General features: G+C 34.3%; 1 protein-coding gene across 7 annotated transcripts in view; it reads right to left on the bottom strand.

Moving 5' to 3' along the window:
• Nucleotides 1-18,881, bottom strand: part of DACH1 (dachshund family transcription factor 1) — a 350,269-nt gene that overhangs the window by 2,050 nt on the left and 329,338 nt on the right. The gene's annotated exons all lie outside the window — the stretch shown is intronic.

Raw genomic sequence — 18,881 nt, 5'->3', positions numbered from 1 at the left:
AACAGCAATTATTCCCTTCATGGTTGCAGAGCAAAAATCTTTTTGCATGCAGTCGTTAGTACTCCCACCACTAAAGGCATAGCTCATACTTTTTGATTTAGCTGTGTTGTTAAATATACCATGTAATGTAACCATTGTGCACATTTGTAGCTATTTATATAGACCCCCGTATAGGATATTTAATCAGTATCAGTGAAGTATAGCCTCCTTCCCCCATAAATGAGATTAACTGAACAATTACTATGTTAAAGACATGAGCATGTCTCTCTCCTCAGTGTTCTTTTCCAACCAAGGAGCATATATTTAAGTGAGATATGTATAATGGAGCGAAGATGAAAAAAAGCAAGCTCACCCATCTACTAACTGCTGATCTATACAAACTTGAAGAGAACACTCTGCTATAACATATTTTCTTCACTGGGAACATGAATATCTTCTGTTTACAGCAATACAAAGAGATACTTTTGAACAGTAAACAGACAGAAAAAAATGATACATGTTTATTTTGCTGTCCTATAAGATAGAAAATGTTTCTCCCTTGTGAGTAAGGCACATTGTGAAGCATATTAATCCTCCACAGTGCACAGCTATGAAATGCTACTTATATTTTAGACGATAATCCATCTGGAAATATCAGCAGTAACTCCTGAAATCTGCATGAACCTCTTCTGGACCAAGTGACTTGCATCAGCATATACCCATAAGATATCAAGAAATTCTTGTTTCTATTTCGGTTTTCTTAGTTTCGTTGCTTACTCTCAGTTTTTTTATATATTTTTTTAATTATTATTTTTTTGTTTGTTTGTAATAAGTACACAGATAGCAGTTGCTTGTAAGGAACCTATATATGTGATTGATGTACTTTTTCAAATGATTATTATTATAATCATTATTAAAACATGGCTTCATTTCCGCAAGTTTTCTGTTGAAGGAAAGAAAAGTTTAACTGGAAAGTATAAGTTGGGAAAACACACCTCTGCACACCCCTTTCCAGTTCTTATTGTTTACTTTCTACTGTAACTGCACAGAAGAAACAGAAAATAGTAGAATCCTTGTCTGTGTTACAGTGATTCTTATCTAGTATACTTCTAGTTTTCCTTTTCTACCACCTGTTTTCTATTCCAAGCTTCTGGGGTATTGTTGCAGCTGATGCTCCCATGTCTGAGGTACATTCTGTCAGGGGCTAGTGATCTCCCTTCACTAGGACCATTGCAACACTGACACTATTATGGGGATGCAGCAAATGGCGTTTATTGCAGTGCAATTAGCACCTTACGTACTATAATTACTTCATCTACGCCCCTTAAGTGTACCTGTGAAGCGTACTTGTGAAGCGTGTGCCAAATTTACGTCACAGAGCAGGGGATGGAGCAGGGGGGGTCCTGCCACTTCACAGCCCAAATTCCCACTAACGCCTGCAACAGGATATACCCTCCTTTGCTATTTTGCCCCGTATCTTTACATTTTCGTCTTCCCCTTTCCTCAAGGCCTTGAAGAATTTTTTACTCTTCTTTGATGCATGAAGTACAAGTACATTCCTTACGGGAATTCAGGAAAGAAAGAATGAACCTTTGAAAGTGAGTTTGGTAAAACTGAAGGCCTAGTAAACCATCTTAAAAAACCATCTCCGCAGCAAGTGCAGAACAGTAGCTAAGGCTACTCATAGCTGTAGCCGCATGTAATTCTCTTACACATTTTGAATAAACACAGTAGACATTTAGAATACTAAATCTGTCTGGATACCTCTGTAGGAGAATTACTCTGTACATATACTAGCAATTCGACAATTGAAAGCATATTTGCTAATGACTGCTATGCATAATTCCCACACCTAATCATTAAGACAACTTACAGTTAGTAACATGTATTATGTTTTACTGTATTAAGACTCCACATGCCTTTTAAATGAAACACTTATTAAAATGTATTCCCAATTAAAATAGGGTTATATGAAGCTAAATCCTTGTAGAAGACAACAAAAAGTCAACAATCTGTAGAGAACACTCATACATCATAATTCAGATTATTTTGCACTGCTTAAGGACCCTATCCAGCCGTGACAGAAGACAGACAGGCAGTCAATAGGAGATTTTTCATTATTAATGAACGACACCTCAGATCCTGTATTCTGTATGTATAAACAGAGAACAATAATAGAAACAGGTAGCTTTACAAAGCATCTCTCTTACAAAGTGAGATGATAGTTGCTTAAGCAACTTACCAACATTTATGATGGATACATACAATAGACAAATCTTGTTCCTCTACTAACTATATGGAGGAACATTAAAACTACATCATCTGTGCTCATGATGGACTTAAAATGCTGCATAGAAGCTCAGCAGCTTATCTAATGTAATTGCTAGGCTTATGAAACAGATATATACAATATATACATTATATATATATTGTTTCACTATTTCCTTAGCATATAGGAGAATGTAGTAAGCATAAGACATGACAACCTCAAAAATTATCCTGCCACATTATGATGTAGATAATGCACTGTGATGGCTAATTTTTTGGTGCTAGTTTATGAAAAATGAGGTGCTTCTTTATATTAGGTGACACTTTTAGTCTTCTAGTGCCTACACTGAGAAAGTCACAATATCTGTGTAACTGTTTACAATGCTTTCATAATAACCATGAGTTTGGGAGAAGAAGAAAGACAAGTCATTTCTTTAGGTTTTTTTACTTTTTTTTTCTAGCATGCTCCTACATCTAGCCACTCACGAAGAACTTAAAACTTAGCACTGCACATCAGGAACAAAACGTCAAACTATAGAATGAAAAATAGGTAGCTCACAGCACTGAAGAGGAATGATTATCTCACACCGTTATGGGGGGAGCAAACACAGTGCTTCTATCTGATTGTTGCCCTTTTCTTTTGCCAGCCTGCTCTTCCCTTCTTCCAAATCATTTCCATCTCAATTCTCATTGTTCAAAGGTTCTGAAATTACTGGAATCTCTCAATGTTGTTGTCAAGGCCATCTCAAACATTTTGCCTCTAGGTGTAGCCAGTGTTCCTATCTGAATGCCAGTGGAGTATTACTGATAGCCCTTCTTGATTTCAAGATTAAAATCGCAAGCAAAATCTACAAGTCATGACAGTACTAACTCAACAGTAAATTACACAAGCTCATGCTAAGTAACTCTGTGTGAAAATGCCACTACTTTTATTCCTAAATCCTGCCTCATGGGTGTGACTCTCCTTCCTGCCTCCAAATCAGCTTGTGTTATGAACACATTTCACATTATTTTCTATCATTAGTAAATGCAGAATTTATCTACCTGAATAAAATACATTTAATGTAAAACAAACAAATTATTCACATAAAATAGACATAAGCACACAAGCATACACTACACACAGAAGCTGTTTTCTAAAATTGTTTAAAATGCTGGAGAATCTTTTTAGCCTACTGAAAACTGTTCATCTGTGGTAAAGTATATCTTAATTCTACAAACTTCTACATAGAATATAAATCTCTTAGGACTTCAAGCAACTGGGAAAATACTGCTACATTTCTAAGTAGAACTGTGCATGATTAGCAGATTGTCATCTGTTTTAATTGCTCTTTTGTAAATAGTAGTGTTCAGCAAGATCACACAAGCTCATGCTAGTAACTAAACTTCTAAATCTAATTTCTTTCTCTTTGTGGACTGATGTGACAGAAATTCTAGCCAGGGTGAGGGAGTATTTTTTTGGATCAACTCTTTTTAATTAAAACTCACTTTGAGGTTTTTGAATTAACATGTCCAAATAGTTATAAGGTCGTAAGTGCTATAGAAAACAAACAAACGGATCTGCCATAAAAGTTAGCAATGAAGAAACAAATCACATGCCTTAAAATGCATTCCCACAGAGAAGTCAGCTGGAGACTGATTCACACTAGCGGTGTATGGGTAGCCTGTAGTATAACTATGGGCCTAACAGTTTCTTATGTTGAAAACATAAACCAACTTAAATATTATTCTCGTTAATATGAATTCTTGTAAAGTGATAAAAATCTACAATGAAATGTTGTGTGATTACAGTTGCAAACTAAGTAAATCATACATTAGATGATTTCTGTATTTCTGTCATTCACTGCAAGTCACATTGGTTTCTCATTCAGAAGCATCATACTTTAGTTTGTATCCTGAGAGCTGCCTTAAAAATTAACATAATGATAACCATGATTCTCATAAGAGTGCAGCCTTTAGTTTATAAAAATCTGCATTTTTGTGTCAAAGGTGTGTTGTCAGACCTACAACAACTAGAGGTTGTTGTAGACCTGAGTTTAGTCAACTGATATAATAAAAATGCCTACTGAGGAAAAGCCTCCTCAGCAAAGTGAAGATGTTTGGAAAACAAAAGGAAAAAGAAAAAATAATAGTAGATATGATGGCATATTGCAGATTACTAACGAGAAAGAAAACCAGAGTTAAATGTTGTTGTTTTTTAATGAAAAAATGATGTATGAGAAGGAGAAAAAATAAACAAAAGCAGGAGACTGATGGAGCTTTGCAGAGGTAGAATGTTATGGTTTAGATTTCTTGATTTACTAGTTAATTAATTGTACTGTATTTATTTATTTACTTATTTTTGTGAGCCACAAGAACAATAAATGCCAGTCCAAAATCCAGTAACCCTTATATGAAAGTAACCCCAATTAATTGGCCCTATATTTCCTAAATACTGCTGATATGATTTTGTCAAATATGCACAGGCCATTGATGGAGCTGATCTTCAACCAAAAAGTCTTAGGGATATCTGAATAGTGAACCTACTCATCCATTTGTGTTTTTAAAGAGAAGAACACACACTTCAAATTGATTTCTCTTTCATTACAGAGAATGCAACCTAAGGAGAGAGGGTAGGAACTGCGTTCCCAGTTCAGACTCCGAAGTGATCCATGACCTTCCTGTTCTTCTTTGTCTTCCTCTAACTTTTCCCTCTCTCTTCTTAGGTAACCAAGAATCACTGTGGTGATGGTTTCTTAGTCAGATTTTTGTCCTTTTTTACCCTATTAGCATGAAACACACACACACACAAATTAAAATTGGATGTTCCTGGCCCAAAAACTCAATTTGAAGTATTTATGAACTTTATTTAAAACCTAATGTTGAAACACAAAATTTTCAGGAACAGCCAATATGCTCACTAGAGACTGAAGAATCTTTATACTGAACCTCAACATATATATACCATTCCCACAGCCTACAGCCATTCAAAAATTGTTAACTCCTTCTCCAGCAAGCTGATGCAATGATGAAGCATTTCCAGTTTTCCATATAAGACACGTTTTTGCAAGAAAATTTAGTAGCTTGTGGTATGTTAGTGAAATACAAATTTCTTAACTTAATCATTGTAGTTCTCTTCCTAAACATTTTATATTTTGTAATACTAGAGTCAAAAATACCATGATCCATCCTCTTCTTTTAATCCAACAGAATAAATAAAATAAAATATTTGAGATATAAAATGAAGCTAACTTCATCTAAATAAAAGAAAATAATAAATTGTGCTTCCTGTTAGGAAGTAGCATTACTGAAAATGGCAGCTATTTTCTCAGAAGTCATTTTCAGGCACCTGTAATCTAACAAGGTTTGTCCCTTTCAAAGAAAACTTGTGCATGCATGCCCGAATGCACACAACCTCTTCAGCCCAGAGCTGATAAAAGCATCTGCAAGCCATAATTCAAGCATATTTAAATTATATAACTGGTTGGTTTATTTGTTTTAATAAGATGGGGCAAATGTGAATTACAGCGTACTAACCTTTCATTCAACCTGATGTTTTAATCATTTGGAGGAAGAGAAACAAAACAAAAAAAAAAAGGTATGGCAAACAAATGGCAATGATTCATGTGATATTTGATAAGACAGCAACAGGAAGTCAAAATAAAAGCAAGCATATTGCAACAGATGGAAAGGATCTTAGTTAAATTGTAACCCTTCTTTGCAAAACGTAAAGGAAGCAGCTAATTAAAGAAGAAATCTATTTTTGCATACTCTTGATTTATTTTATTAAAATTAGAGACAGAAGAGGATTTATTTCCCCCAGAGCAGGAAGTTAAAAATGGGAGTCTACATCTTCAGTCATAGGAAAATCATTTTTGATGCAGTTGATTCTTCAGAGTTTGCAGAGTGCAATACAGAATATAAACCCCCACTTTTGTAAAATGCAGCCACAAAATCAACTGAGCAGAACTAACTGTAATTTCCCCTAAAAAATTCAAAACAGTATGTCTTAAGGGGAAAAGACTCATCCCAGAGTACAAGGTTAATCAGAACACTGAAGCTTTATGACTCAACACTGAAAAAAAGGATCTATACTACTCTGATACTGTTACTGGTCAATCACATATTGAGGAACATGGATGGACTCACAGTCTGCTTCCTTAGTAAAACTGCACTGGAGTAAAAGAGGCATGAGGAAGGGTGGACAAATTATTGAGTCTTTGAAATTAGAGCAACTGAGTAGGTTTATTTTTGTTGTGCTTTTAGGGAAAAAAAAAAAAAAGTGCTTATCCACATTTTATGTAAAGATGGATGTTTTTACCATACATGTTCAATAAACTCATGCAAATAGGAACTATGTAAACATATTTGACCAAACACTATCCTAATTTGCCCTTTGTATAACACCAATAAATTAGTTTCAAATTTGCATACTGTTATTAATCATACACCTTTCATTTCTCTACTTAACATTCATGTACAAATATATTTGTGTTAATAATCATTGCAGATATTCAGGAAAAAGAGCTGGTTGTGCCTTTCCTTTCAAAATAATAATTTACACTTTTTTAATCCTATATCTGATATGTCAGGTATAAAATCAAACAATGGATGTTCAAAAGATGTCTAAACAATTTTATTTTATTTTATTTTATTTTATTTTATTCTATTTTATTTTATTTTATTTTAGCTATTTTAACTATTAACTATGGCAATTTCATCACATCCCTGAATGCTGTGAATGCAAACTAAAGGTCAGCAATCTGGTCTTTAGTAAACTGACAAAGCAATGGACTACCTGAATATGTCATCTTCTATTGTTTGGAGACCATGTAGAACAGAGAACTTGCCATTTTGAGCACTGTAAAGATTGAACTGGCAAGGTGAGAAATTCTTTGGAAGAAATACGTTTTGAAAAATCGCACTGTCTCTTCTTGTTGCCTTGTGAACTTAGCCACTTTTTTTTTTTTTTTTTTTTTCTTCCCTATTTCTTTTAACAGAATAAAAGCACATTAAAAAAAAAAAAAAAAAGACAAGAAAAAAGACAATGCGACTGATTACTTAGAATCACTGAACCTTTGTCTTTTAGGAATTGCTTTGTAGTCACCTCTGCTGGTTAAAATAATTTTTTAAAAAGGAAAAAAAAAAAAACAAACAACAAAACAGAACATCTTCAACTGAAGAACTGTGTGGAAGAGTAAGAGGATGAAGTCACAGCTAAATACGATCAGCTTGGGAACTTTCACAGTTCACTGCGTTCACTTCTGTTTGTATCATGATGTGGGTAATGCTTATGCTGATCAATCTGTATTGCATTAAACCGTTTAAAGTTCTGCATAAAGGTGCCCTTTATTGCTACCATGTTTTCAAAAACAAAAGCTTTTCTTGTATATATATTTCAGCATGTCAGTTAGAAAGAAATTTTGGATTTGATAGCATAAAACTGAAAAGGAGTTGAGTTCTAAACACTGGAACGTAGTTTCTGATGCATTTTCTGATTTACACTTCTTTTTTTTTTTTTTTTTTTTTTTTTTTTTTTTTTTTTTTTTTTTTTTTTTCCCGTCATAAAACCTTGATGGAAACAGCATTTTAACTTCTATCTTTAGTTTTGATTTATCTTTTAGTCTGATTGGTCTTCTTCCCTATTTTCTGCTCAAGTGTAACTTTTAAGTGTTTTGCTACAATGATCACTTTTATAGGATCATATGCACAATTACCAAAGCAATCTTAAAAACTAAATACCAGTCACAAGGTTAATAATGAAATAAGCTTAAGAAAAAATAAACAGTTTCCTCCATGGAGAGGAAAATATGATCATAAAATTAAATCTGAATAAAATACAATTGAACAACATATAAATAACACAGATGATGGCATCAAGTGCACCCTCAGCAAGTTTGCAGATGACACCAAGCTGAGCAGTGCAGTCAATATACTGGAAGGAAGGGAAGCCATCCAGAGGGATCTGGATAGGCTGGAGAAGTGGGCCCATGAAAACCTAATGAGGTTCAACAAGGCCAAGTGCAGGGTGCTGCACCTGGGTCAGGGCAATCCCAGGTATTTATACAAACTGGGGGAAGATCTCCTTGAGAGCAGTCCTGTGGAGAAGGACTTGGGGGTCCTGGAGGAGAAGAAGCTAGATATGAGCTAGCAGTGTGAGCTTGCAGCCTGGAAGGCCAGCTGTGTTCTGGACTGCATTAAAAAAGGGGTGGCCAGCATGGAGAGGGAGGTGATTGTTGCCCTCTACTCAGCTCTTGTGAGGCCACATCTGGAGTACTGTGTCCAGGCCTTTGGGCCCCCAGTACAGGAAGGACATGTAGCTCTTAGAGTGGGAACAGGGGAGGGCTACTAAGATGACCAGAGGGCTGGAGCACCACTCCTATGAGGAAAGGTTGAGGGAACTGGGCTTGTTTAGCTTGGAGAAGAGAAGGTTCCAGGAAAACCTCCCTGTGGTCTTCCAGTACTTGAAGGGAGTGTATAAACCAGAAGGGGAATGGATGTTTATGAGGGTGGATTGTGGTGGGACAAGGGGGAATGGTCTTAAACTGAGACAGGGGAGGTTTAGGTTAGATATTAGGAGGAAGATTTTCACACAGAGGTTGACACACCGGAACAGGTTGCCCAAGGAGGTTGTGCATGCCCCATCCCTGGAGGTAATCAAGGCCAGGCCATATGTGGTTCTGGGAAGCCTGGTCATATGTGGTTGGTGATCCTGCCTGTGGCAGGGGAGTTGAAACTAGATGATCATTATAGTCCATTTCAACCCAAGCCATTTTATGATTCTATGATTCTGTAACGTTTGCTGGAGCTTTCAAGAAGTTTTTTGCCTCTAAATTGAAACAGAATATATTTGTGTAAAAGCATGTACAAATTAGTTCTTAAAGATTATCCCTTCCTTCATAAAGGACATACATAAACACAGAGTCTTTTTCTGTCACATAACTAGGAGCTAAGTATTAGCTTGACACAAGTGTTTACATTTAGAGAACACACAATGAAGTGCAGGTTAATAAAGCTCTTGGCTTTATGAACCTCTGGAAAGGTACTATGTTTAAGATTTTCAGTACCAGAGACAGTTGAAGCCATGACTATGTTGTAGCCAATATTGTTTCCAGCACCCGACTGTGTGATGCTTATGTACTTCAACATCTACAAATGATTCATGACAACGAGTTCTTTTATAGTATTACTTTTTCTTGAGCTTTTCCCCAGACATCTTTATAAAACACAATACAGGGCTTATCTTATACTTCACCTACTGTATATATTACCTAAAACTCCTATGCAGAACATCTCATTCACAGAGTCACAAGCTTGTCTTATCTCTTCCCTACAAACTACTTCTCCTTTGAACAAGTAACTTTAATTGGATATAATACCCCAATAACTAAAAGTGTAATAGTCTTCTGTCATTTTCTGGTTTGACTTAAAACACAATTAATAAAAAAGTATGATCCAGCCTGTCCTTAATTCCAGTTACTGAGAAGTCATTTCAAATGCTGCAAAGGTTATTCCCCATTTCAATGGGAAGTAGAAGCTATTTGAAGAAATCATTTAGATTTACTACTTACTTTACCCTGCACACATCAATTATGTTACGTGTGGAATTCCATTCCAGTATCAATATCACATTAACACCCCATTTTTCTTTAATATCCAACAACTCTTCTGTGTCCTAAAACAGAATTAGAGCCCAATGCAAACCATGAAGAAATAGTCAAATGTAGAACATGAAGGAATGGGGTTGTAAAATATAAAGATCACAGTGGCAAGCTTATGGAAAATCTATTAAGGATGTATGGAATGTCAAAACATATGTAACAAAGGCTTGCTGCTTTTAGGTATTTTGTATGAAAGAAAGCTGATGGTAGTCAATGGCACCAAGCAAGTCAGCAGAGAACAAGATTAGAAAGTGAGAGAAAACCAGAAGTCATGACCTAAGTAATCAGCAGTCAACTAAACTCATATATAATCTTTACTGCTAAATAGAAATATGAGTACATCTTACTGAAGTTCCTGTATCTTAGTGTGAGCAACACAGCTACAAACATGAAGTATGATGAAAGCTTCAAGCTGAAAGATGTATATGGAATTTAACTTAAGCCATCAAGCAATACTTAAGCAAAATTCTTTTACTCTTTGTAAAAAATGAAAAATACTAGCTATTTGAATCAGAGAACTCTGTTTCTCTGACAAATACTAATGCTGGATCAGGTAAATTGGTTTTCAATTCATAATTCACAGTAATTTCCCTGACTGTAAACTTGGGTTTATCTTCATAGATGCATTTAAGCACTCTGGTGACAAGGCAACCTTTCCTATTCTCTCTCAGTGGTAACACAATTTCACATAGATACTTCAAAATTATTACTCTTCCCCCAGGAAAAAAAGTAAATTAGCCTTAGGGCCAGGTGGTTTGAATCTGGCAGCCCTCTGTGTCTTTGCCAATAGAGATTCCTTAGAAAAAGCACCATGTCATGACAGACAGTGTCCTGGATGCACCCCTCTATAGAAATCCCAGACCATATGGAAGCAGCAAGAGCTCCCAGAGAGAACTTAGCACCATAGTCAATCATAAAAAACTAAGCAAGAGAAAAGAAACTGGCTAAATTAAACCCCAGAGCCATCTTAACCAGTGACTCTGGAATCAGGAGACTACCTTGGAGTTGGAAGAAATGACCTATGCAGAACATCTGAAATGTAAAATTTTCTTGCTTCCAAGCAAGAAAATTGGATTTTGTCAAAACAGAGGAAATGAAAATGATGATTCATAGTTGCTTTTTCTTTCTTCTTACTTTTGCACTTCTACTGCCAATTTTCAATAGCAATATATTAATGGGGTCACACATAGCACTTTACAGTAGCTCTCCTGGAACAGTGTTTAGGAAGCTGGGCACACATGCTCAAGGTGATCTGAAAAAGGAATAATTTCAGACCAGTATGATGCAATGAAGTGAGTCCGCAGCATGGAAACAAAATTCCATTTATAAGCTTATCATAGGAAAAAAAGCTCTGAACATTCTTTGTAAATACACTAAGTACTAGGCAGACACAAAACAGCTCTGTTTTCTACTGTAGGAACTGGGTTCTGTTGTAACCTTGTAAGATGAGAAGAGTATATAAATGGTCTTTAAGTTTACAGTTGTGATAATATTGCTTTAAATTGCAGGCTTCAAATCCCACCTAGTCCTATCTGTAATGCTGTACCATTTAAGTAGGAAGTGAGGCAAGAAACAAGAATATCCTGAATATAGTTACTGAAAATCTGGTCCAGTTAATTTTAGCTGGAAAATCCAAGAGAGTTGCAGACTTTGTAAGAATATGGAAAACTCTAAAGGGAAACCTTAGCTTTCAATTCCTAAAACTAGGATACTTCCATGTACTGAATGTTTAAGATCAAACTCTGGAACTACTGCCCATTTGGAACTGGAATAGAACTGATTTTTGCAGGTTTTATTAGTGCTTTATCATTTCAGTATTTTAGCACTGGGAACTGGATTGCTTACGATGGCATAGTTACTGCTGTGATAGTAACTGTGATAGTCATAACAAATGTGATGATAAGGTGGAAAATGGAACTGATTCTCTAGTCAATTATACTGCTTTTATGATGCTTCCAATACTGCCCATGAAGCCAAGGAGTGTGATCCAACCACAATATTTTTATTTTCAATTCATCAATGTATAAACATCCAGTACTCACTTCAATGACTGAGTATATAACTTTGAGTCACATTGTAAAGCTAAAAATGAGTGTAAATTATTGCTGTTTTTTATTTTATGTTTGTATTCAATATAATTTGATTACTTGAAAAGATTGTAGCCAGCATATTGCAGTGCAAAACAATATCATGAAAAATACATGTTTTTTAATGCAAGGGTTGCACCAACAGTTTATCATAAGCAAAATTTGCAGAATCAACAGAGACTAAATAAACAAGTCAAAACTTGAATTATCTAATATAGCATTGTACATTTTTAACATTCTCTATTATAATTTCATGCACAAAAACTAGCACAGCAAATTTAATGTTCCTGACTTTGTAACACTTTGTTTCCAACACAAGCTATAGCACTTTGTGATCCATCCTTTCCAATATCTGTGATAAACATACTATATAAATATACTATATTTATATATAAATATATAAATATTATATGACCACTGCTTTTCCAAATTAGAGGTTGCATAACTTAAAAAAAATAAAATAAAAAAAAATCTGACAAGAATATAATAGGAATTTTTTTTCCTTTTATTACTACTGATATACAGTTTGTATTTCCCAACAAAATGACACTACATTGATATTATATATGCTGCTGTCTCTCATGATGTTCTTCCAGAACCTTACAATGACCAAAATACTTCTTGTGAAGCGTTGAAATGCTAGAGATTTCTTTTTAAAGCTGGTAGTCTATCCTATAAGAAAGATTTTCCTCCTTAAAAGTCCGCTGACTGTTCTCTGGAAGATTAACTATTACAGATATATGTGGACAGCAGATTTCAGCTATTGATGGAACAAGATGCTGGCTAAGTACTCCTTCCAAATGTATTAATTTTAGTTCCACTGCCTTTTTATTTTCTTTTCTTAGTTGATTTATTTCTTCTCTATTCTATTCTTCTTTTATGTGAACTTGAGATACTTAATAGAGATGGGCTATGTTCCAAATCAAATGCACTGGAAAGCTAAATGCTTGAATTCTACAAAGCCAAATTGTTTTATGCTATCAATCTTAAATTTGTTAAAACAAAAATAATCACAGATAAAAAACATTGTTTTTAGAATTAAAATAGGTATGGCATAGTAGTTGTTATGCTTGTTTGCAATGAGGCAACATAACAAGTATATTAAGACTTTATTTTAATATTTCCTATCACTGGAGGACATAAAAATAAGTATCTTCTGCTTTACTCTTGCTGTTGTTATTAGTTTTCATCATACTGGCAAAAACAAATTATGAAAAGTAAAATATTAGCCACTATAAAACTAAATTCTCAGCCCCTCAATTAGTTCAAATTAACATATCTTCAATGACAATGAGGTTACATTTATGGCTATCAATTATTACTTTACTAGATCTAATAAAATATTTGTTTCTTTATCTTCATGTGCTAGATTCGAGACTAACTCATTAGTTTATGTTAGTTATAAGTTACTCTTTCTTGAATCACATTTTTTGTCACTTTTTTTTTTTTTTTTTTTTTTTTAATCCTTGAGACTCCAGTCACCAATGAAAACATAAAAGCCAAAGTTAACAATACAACTGAATTTCAACTGTGCCTTCCATTCAAGATCCAGAACACTTAACCAACATTAATTAAGTTTCACAACACTATTGTGAGATACCAAAGCATTTGTGTTGCCAGAAAGAAATTCGTGCATAAAGACTGCATACAGATTTGTTTTGGGCTTAAGGCATTGGTTGAAACTTCACTGAAGCACAAAAAATGAGCTGTTCCTCTACCAAATAATTAAACAGCAAAACACTGCTCTTAAACTAAATAAGCAACCCAAACAAATGTTGTCATTTTCATTCTGTAAACATTATCCACTTAATTATTTCTTGATGCAAAATGTGACAGGAGTAGACAGTGATTTCTCAGCATATGCTCCTCATGAGTTTGCCAATGCTACCCTTATCCTTTCCACTTAGATTATTTTGAGCTAAAATTACAATCCCAACTACAGAAGAAATTTGTGGTACAGAAAAAAAGTACAAAAATCCAAAAGCAGGAAAAAAAAAAGAAACAACAAACAACAACAACTAAAAATAAGTTATTATTTATAGATATCCACTTTATGAAGCGGTGAATTCTATTGCAGATGTTTCTCCCCACACCCTACACAGAGGATTGAGGGTGATAAGCACAAGTGTACATGTCTACACTGCATACTTCTATGTTTCATCAAGTCATTCAACTTCATCCTACCCATGCCTTGTTTGCAAGCAAAATTATATTTAAATGAAGACATATTACCTAGTTTTCCATTACAAATTTGTAAGGATATAGTAATACTGTTACAGTAATAAAATGCAACTATGTCAGTTATATGATACCACATTCTTATCTAGAATTCTGTGAGATGTCATCTGCCTTCTTTTCTCTACTTCTAAAATTACATCTGCTTTTGTTCTTATTTCTGGAGGTTTGGAATACTTCTTTTAACTTTTGCTTCATGCACTGGTAGCAACAAATTGAAATAAATGCCAAAAAGCTTCAGGGTTAATGTAGAATTGGATTTATCCTCTCTTCATTTGGAGTTATTACTTTCTACTAAACTTTCAGAAATGTAGTCAGAAATATTGTAACATTACAGAACTACATCAAGCAGATGAGAAATTGTCAGGCACTGGTATTATTCCAGAAGTGATGCACAATTACTCACTTTCAACACTGGCAGTTACAAGAACTTACTGAAATTCATCTGCTTATGGTCTGTTTACTGTCACAAGCAATGCTGACATTCTAAGGCAAACAAAAAGGAAAATAAATAACTGAGGAGGTTCATCACAGTAACTTCCAACTCCTGCAATACAGACAGCTACACCTGAGATTCTTTTTTAGATTCCCATTATATGCAAGGAAGTGACTTGTAAGGCATGATTCATTTAATTCAAAGGCAGAAATATGTCTACTACTCTTCACTGACTCTAACAGGAGTCCAGCCAACAAGCTTAGATAAAGTCACCTACTCCACAAATGCGAAACATATTCCTCCCACTGATATTGCTTGTATGTTTTATAGATAGTTGCATTGCCTCAGCAGCTCTTCCACAAGTTTCATACCTTCATGATACATAGCAATATTTAAACTGCCTTTATGGCACCTGCAAAATTCCATGTATCTTATCAGTTGAAAAAAGCTAGAATAGTGCAGCAAAACATGAGTTTTATACAGTTTCAGTAACTTAAACCTCCTTTTTCTTTACTTCTTATGTACAATTGGTGCTGTTGTGTATAGCATGCTTAAACAGCTCTTGCTTTTCCATCTCTACTGAGTTGGCTTTCAAAGGTATTGCACATCTAAAATTAATTCAAAAACATTAATGTGCTTATAAACTCTCTGTGCAAGTATTTAAGCATATGCAGGCATACTGAAAATGAATACAAATCCCACTGTGCTGTTTTATTGTGTAAATATAATTTCTATGTATTCTAAATCCCCAAACATTTCCCTACTTCAAGTATGCTTTTATTACTCCAATAATATTGTACTTACTTATCCTTGAAAAAAAAAAAAGAAAGAAAGAAAAAGGAGAACTTCATTTTCACATATCCAATTCTGTAAAGTGTTAAAATTTTGTATAGATCTTCTTTTAACCCTACTTTAATATTCTTTCTCCACAGATACAATTCCCAACATTAAGTAGCTGACACATTACCTTGGCATTCTAGATGGCCCCTCTTTAAGAAGCAGCCTTCAACTTTGTTCCTAAAAGCTAATCATCATCTCCTTAGTCTTGGTGAGGTTTTTTTTTGTTGGTTTTTTTTTTTTTTTGGGGGGGGGGGGGGGCGCTTTTTGTTTATTTGTTTTTTAACAGAAACAGGTTTCTGCAATGTATTTTATTTCTTTACATTTCCTTGCACTTCCATATTCACTTTTTTTTCTTTTTTTTTTTTTTTTCCCCCACTGCATGCTCTCTTTCTGAATAGTGAGCTATTTTGAATATTCTCAGAATAGCTGATATCTGCAAACTGTCATCTAACTACGTCCTCTGCAACCACTGTCTTTGTTACTGTCATCAGTCTTATTCCATCCTCAGTCATTAAGTGTCAGACGGTAACTCACAAACTGTTTTTCCTCAAGTGTTAGTCTAGTATAGCATAAACTGGCCACATATCATGTATAAACTCCTGCTTTATTTTTCTCTTTTTTTCTATGTCTAAAATTGGTTCAATAAAAGCTGTTATCTATCACAGGGTGACAATGATAGGAGCGCCAAACGGCTTACCTTCATGTCTCTACTGGTAAAGTAAATAAAAAAACCTCACAGATAATAACACGTAATTGAAGTAATTTAAAATTCTTTGAAAACTTTTTGTAAAATGATTGGGATTTTTGAAATTTTAAACGTTCCTGATGTTAAAATGATGAAGAATGTGTAATAATGTATTTATTTTTCAGATACTGTAGGTCTGAAGAGATTTTTTGAATACTTCAATTATAAAAACATTTAAAACATACAAACTTGTGCAATTTTTATTTTAATGAAGATGAGAAGTTCATTAACGAAGATAAATATTTCATTAGATGTTAAATAAAACAAAGAGATTTTTTGGCTTCTCTCAGCACAAAATTCCTTTGAAAGATTAATTAATACATGCAAATTATGCAAATTAGACCCATGCAAATATTTTATGAAGACAATTAAGGGAACCATTAATTACTGCTTTTTTTGCTTCAGTGAGATTCATTCATTTAATTTTAATTTCACTTTAACTGTTTTGATGTATAATCTTGCAGCTAAGAACTTTATCTTTCCTAGTGGGTCACTTAAACTTATAAATTTCATCAAGTGAGCAGCAACAGAAATCTGTAAAGATATTCTCTGGGCTGTGTTTAGTATCAAGAGAAATTTTTGACACAATGCACTCCTAGAAACTGCAAAACTGGAAGGGAATGTGAGCTCATTCTTGGACAAGGTTCAACTGCTGGAAAAGCAATTAATTTGCTTTGGCTGTGCTAATATAGGGGAATTAGAAAGTGTGACACAAGACAAATAGAAATAATTAGTTCTCCAAAATGATGTTCTCATTAATATGGTTTGAACAGTAGAAATAAAAAACATTATTGTGGCATGTCTGCATTCTGTCCCTAGCCACAGGAGGTAGAACAATGCTAGATACAGCATTTTTCCACCTTTGTAGTTTGTATGGTAGCAGCTTTTATTTTTATTATTTTAGTTTTTTTTGTTTGTTTGTTTCTTTGTTTGTTTTTTTAATGTAGGTTTAAAGAAAAGCAAATTGTGAACCTCATTCTTTTATCTAAAACCCACTGAGCTTTCACAGGGCATTAAATATCCCTAGCCTTCTTAACTGTTTTCTTCCTAACAAAACAGAAAATTATGAATACAACAAAGCTACTTTGATTTCAATATATTTATTCATTTAAATAATATTTTTTGTTATATAATATCCAGTGAATATTGTATGTATACTGTAGCTTAAGCTTCTACAGCAGAAATTTTCTTTTTACATGAAGTGAACATACATGCATGTGTTGGACAAAATATATAGAGGTAAGTTTTCTGTTGCTCTTAACACTTAAGAGCAGAACAAATCACCTGGCACTTTTCACAGAAAGAGACCTTTAGAAGGCTAAGAACATCTAAACTCGATATTCTGTAGCTTGTTGCAGAATTAAAAGTAACATTACGTGGCATGCTCAATACATGAACTTAAACCATCAGTGTTATGCCTTCCAGATATCTACCACATTATAACTGAAGGCAAATCCCTGCCAAAGTTTTCTTGTGTACATGTTTTAATCTCAAGTCAGATATTAAATTGCAATGATTTAAGTTATTTCTTCTTAGAGTTAGGTAGCAAATCTACCACACCTGACTCAAATTGAGATTTTATTCATTAAATTTATGAAGAAGGAGAATCTCCACTTTTTTTTTTTTTTTTTTTTTTTTTTTTTTTTTTTTTTTTTTTTTAATGTCAATAAGAAAATTCTAAAGCACAACTATCACAGATGTTAAGCGAAAATATCCAAGGAAATTTCTAGAAGTCAAAGTTTAGTAAGTAATTCTGTCTAAGTATATCCTGTCTTCAAGAAAATGTAAGGAAGGTGTTTGACTTGAAATTCAAACCCTTAGAACTGTCCTATTTGAATGAAGAGTCATTTACTCCTTAACAACGTGGATAAACTACTACTGTTTTTAGTTTGGTAGATATGTATGTGCCCATTAAACACATGGTTAAATATCTGTAGCACTTCCAAAATAGTGGGGAGCACCTTCTCCCTTGACCATCAGTTTTGTTGGCAGTCAGTCTGTTTGCAGACATTTGTTAAATACAGCTGTCTTCAGTGACTTCTTTCTAGTCAAATCTTGCAACTATCCATGCCTTACAACTCCACAGTCTTCCTAGGCTTTTCTAGTCTAGCCTTTGAATTAAGTTTTTGATATTCAAACACTCTTTTTTCTTTGTCAGGATCTTATTTTCCATTCACCTGACTAATCTCATTCTGTTTGATCTTTTTGGTTTCTACTTCAACTTGCCGTTTTAGTTTCTCATGGCTGAGATCTTCCACCCATTGTGTCTCTCTCTGAGCTTCATATCTCAGTAACCAAATCCACAAACAGAAATTCAGCTACTATATCTCTGTTGAAAATTGACATAGGATCTTTGTACTCCAGATTTACTCTATTTCCTCTTAATCCTCTTCCTCTTTTCCTGATTCTTTGTATGAATACTTAGTTCCTATGACTACCCATGGTTGGGAAAGCAGAGCTGGTAATCCTGCACCCCTTCAGAATCCTCCTCCTGTTCATCAGTATGACTCTTAGTTCCTCCTGTTTGTCAGTATGACTCTTAGTTCCTATCAGTCACTCTTTTCATCTGGTCTGCAAGTTGAAGTTCAAAATCAAAGCATCCTGTCTGCTACTTTGTCTGCTACTTCTGACTCTTCATTACAACCTAATGT

This window comes from Excalfactoria chinensis, chromosome 1, assembly GCF_039878825.1.
Source record: "Excalfactoria chinensis isolate bCotChi1 chromosome 1, bCotChi1.hap2, whole genome shotgun sequence".
NCBI lineage: Eukaryota > Metazoa > Chordata > Aves > Galliformes > Phasianidae > Excalfactoria > Excalfactoria chinensis.
This window is presented reverse-complemented; position numbering and strand designations above follow the sequence as displayed.